Source organism: Chiloscyllium punctatum, unplaced genomic scaffold (assembly GCF_047496795.1).
Source record: "Chiloscyllium punctatum isolate Juve2018m unplaced genomic scaffold, sChiPun1.3 scaffold_116, whole genome shotgun sequence".
Classification (NCBI taxonomy): Eukaryota; Metazoa; Chordata; class Chondrichthyes; order Orectolobiformes; family Hemiscylliidae; genus Chiloscyllium; species Chiloscyllium punctatum.
In genome coordinates this window covers 397,088-400,730 of record NW_027309850.1, presented here as the reverse complement: position 1 = coordinate 400,730, position 3,643 = coordinate 397,088, and positions in this window count along the sequence as shown.

Genomic DNA, 3,643 nt, shown 5'->3' with positions numbered 1-3,643 from the left:
GATTAGGGGGAAGGAGAGGGGGAGAAGAGGTGGGGAAGGAGAGGGGGTGGAAGGAGAGGGGGGAAGGAGATAGGGGGAAAGAGAGGGTGGGGAAGGAGATAGGGGGAAGGAGCGGAGGGAAGGAAGGGGGAAGGAGATGGGGGAAGGAGAGGGGGAAGGAGATTAGGGGGAAGGAGAGGGGGAAGGAGAGGTGGGGGAGGAGAAGGGGGAAGGGGGGAATGGAAGGGGGAAGGAGAAGGGGGAAGGAGATAGGGGGAAGGAGAGGGGGGTAGGAGATGAGGGAAGGAGAGGGGGAAGGAGATTAGGGGGCAGGAGAGGGGCAAGGAGAGGTGGGGGAGGAGAAGGGGGAAGGGGGGAATGGAAGGGGGAAGGAGAAGGGGGAAGGAGATAGGGGGAAGGAGAGGGGGGTAGGAGATGGGGGAAGGCGAGTGGGTGGATGGAAGGGGGAAAGAGAGGGGGAAGGAGATGGGGGGAAGGAGATAGGGGAAAGCGAGGTGGGAAGGAGAGGGGGGAAAGAGAGCTGGAAGGAGAGTGGGGGAAGGAAGGGGGAAGGAGATAGAGGGGAACGAGAGGGGGAAGGAAGGGGAAAGGAGATGAGGGGGAAGGATAGGGGGAAGGAAGGGGGGAAGGAAATGGGGTAAAGGAGAGGGGGAAGGAGATTAGGGGCAGGAGAGGGAGGCAGGTGAGGGGGGAAGGAGAGGGGGGCAAGGAGAGGGGGGAAGGAGAGGGGGAAAGAGAGGGGGTGAAGGAGAGGGGGGAAGGAGGTGGGGAAGGGGGAAGGAAGGGGGAAGGAGCTGGGGGGAAGGAGGGGTGGAAGGAGAGGGGGTAGGAAGGAGGAAGAAGAGGGGGGAAGGAGAGGGGGAAGGAGATGGGGCAGAAGGAGATATGGAGGAAAGGAGAGGGGGTAGGGGATGGTGGAAGGAGGTGGGAGGAAAGAGACGTGGGATAAGGAGGGGGGAGAAGGAGATCTGGTGGAAGGAGAGTGGGGGCAAGGAAGGGGGAAGGAGATAGAGGGGAAGGAAAGGGGTGAAGGAAGGGGGAAGGAGATGGGGGAAGGAAAGGGGGAAGGAGAGGGGGGAAGGACAGGTGGGGAGGAGATGGGGGAAGGGTGGAATGGAAGGGGTAAGGAGAGTGGGGAAGGAGATAGGGGAAGGAGATGGGGGGAAGGCGAGGGGGTAAGGAGATGGGGGAAGGAGAGGGGCGAAGGAAGGGTAAAGGAGATGAGGGGGATGGAGAGGGGGGAAGGAGAGGGGGAAGGAGAGGATGGGGAAGGAGATAGGGGAAAGGAGCGGAGGGAAGGAAGGGGGAAGGAGATGGGGGAAGGAAGCTGGAAGGAGATGGGGGAAGGAGAGGGGGAAGGAAAGGTGAAGGAAATAGGGGTGAAGGAGAGGTGGGGGAAGGAAGGGGGAAGGAGATCGGAGGAAGGAGAGGGTGTTAAGGAGAGGGGGAAGGAGATGGGGGATGGAGATGGGGGAAGGAGGGGAGAAGGAAGGGGGAAGGAGAGTGGGACGGAGATGGGGGAGGAGATGGGGGAAAGAGAGGGGGTGGAAGGAAGGGGGAAGGAGATTGGGGTAAGGAGAGGGGGGAAGGAAGGAAGGAGAGGGGGCAAGGACGGGAGAAGGAGATGGGGAAGGAGATAGGGGGAAAGAGAGGGGGAGGGAAGGACAAGGGGGAAGGAGAAGGTGGTAAGGACGGGGGAAGGAGAGGGTGGGAAGGAGAGGGTGGGTTGGAGGGGGGAGGAAGGGGGAAGGAAGGAGATGGGGGAAGGTGAGGGGGGAACGAAGGCGGAATGAGATGGAGTGAAGGAGAGGGGGGAAAGAGGGGCAAGGACAAGGGGGAAGGAGAAGGTTGTAAGGACGGGGGAAGGAGAGGGTGGGAAGGAGAGGGTGGGTTGGAGGGGGGAGGAAGGGGGGAAGGAAGGAGATGGGGGAAGGTGAGGGGGGAACGAAGGCGGAATGAGATGGAGTGAAGGAGAGGGGGGAAGGAGAGGGGACGGAGATAGGGGGAAGGAGATGGGGGAAGGAGAGGGAGGGGAAGAAGAGGGGGTGAAGGAGATGGGGGAAGGAAGGGGGATGGAGATAGGGGGGAAGGAGGGGTGGGAAGGAGAAATGGGGGAAGGAGATAGGGGAAAGGAGAGGGGGCAAGGAGATGGGGGGGAAGATGGGGGTAGGAGCTGGTGGAAGGAGCGGAGGGAAGGAAGGGGGAAGGAGATGGGGAGGGAGAAGGTGGGGAAGAAGAGGGGGTGAAGGAGATGGGGAACGAAGGGGGATGGAGATGGGGGGAAGGAGATGGGGCGAGGAGAGGGGGAGGAGATTAGGGGGCAGGAGAGGGAGGAGGAGATTAGGGGGCAGGAGAGGGAGGGAAGAGTGGGGGAAAGAGGAGGGGTTTAAGGAGAGGGGGTGAAGGAGAGGTGGGAAAGAGAGGGGGTGAACGAGAGGGGGAGGAGGTGTGGGGTAGTAGAGGGTGGGGAAGGAGATTGGGGGAAGGAGAGGGTGGTTCGAAGGGTGGAGGAAGGGGAAGGACATAGGAGGAAGGAGAGAGTGTTGAAGGAGTAGGGGGAAGGTGATAGGGGGAAGGAGATGGGGGAAGGAAGGGGTGGGGAAGGAAGGGGATGGGGGGAGTAATGGGGAAGGAGATGGGGAAGGGGGAAAAGGAAGGAGGAAGGAGATGGGGGAAGGAGAGGGGGTAAGGAAGGGGGAAGGAGATAGGGCAAGGAGATGGGGTCGTTAGGAGATGGGGGAAGGAGGGGGGTACAAGTAGTGGGGGTGAAGGAAGGGGAAAGGAGATGGGGAAGGAGAGTGGGGGAAGGAATGGGGAAGGAGATAGGGGGAATGAGGGGGGAAGGAAGAGGGATGGAGATGGGGGAAGGAGAGTGGGAGAAGGAAGGGGGAAGGAGATGGGGTAAGGAGGGGGAAAGGAAGGGGGAAGGAGATAGGGTCGAAGAAGAGGTGGGGGAAGGAAGGGGCAAGGCGCTATGGGGGAAGGCGTGGGGGAAGGAAGGTGGAAGGAGATAGGCGGGAAGGAGAGGGGTGTAAGGAGATAGGGGGAAGGAGAGGGGGAGGAAGGGGGAAGGAGATAAGGGGTAAGGAGATGGTGGAACGAGAGGGGTGGGAAGGAGACAGACAGGAAGGAGATAGGCGGGAAGGAGAGGGGGAAAGGAGATGTGGGAAATAGAGGGGGGGAAGGAATGGGGAAGGAGTTAGGGGGGAGGGGGCAAGGAAGGGAAAGGAGATAGGGGCAAGGAGGTGGAATGGAGGGGTAAGGAGAAAGTGGGGAAGGAGAGGGGGAAGGAGATAGGGGCAAGGAGGTGGAATGGAGGGGTAAGGAGAAAGTGGGGAAGGAGAGGGGGAAGGAAGGGGGAAGGAGATAGGGGCAAGGAGGTGGAATGGAGGGGTAAGGAGAATGTGGGGAAGGAAGGGGGAAGGAGATAGGGGCAAGGAGGTGGAATGGAGAGGTAAGGAGAAAGTGGGGAAGGAGAGGGGGAAGGAGATGGGAGGGAAGGTGGGGGGTAAGGAGAGGGGGGAAGCAGAGGGGGGAAGGAGGGGGGAAGGAGATGGGGAAGGAGAGGGGGGAAGGAGATGGGGAAGAGCGGAAGGAATGGGGACGGAGATAGGGGGAAGTAGAGGGGGGAAGGAGAGGGGTT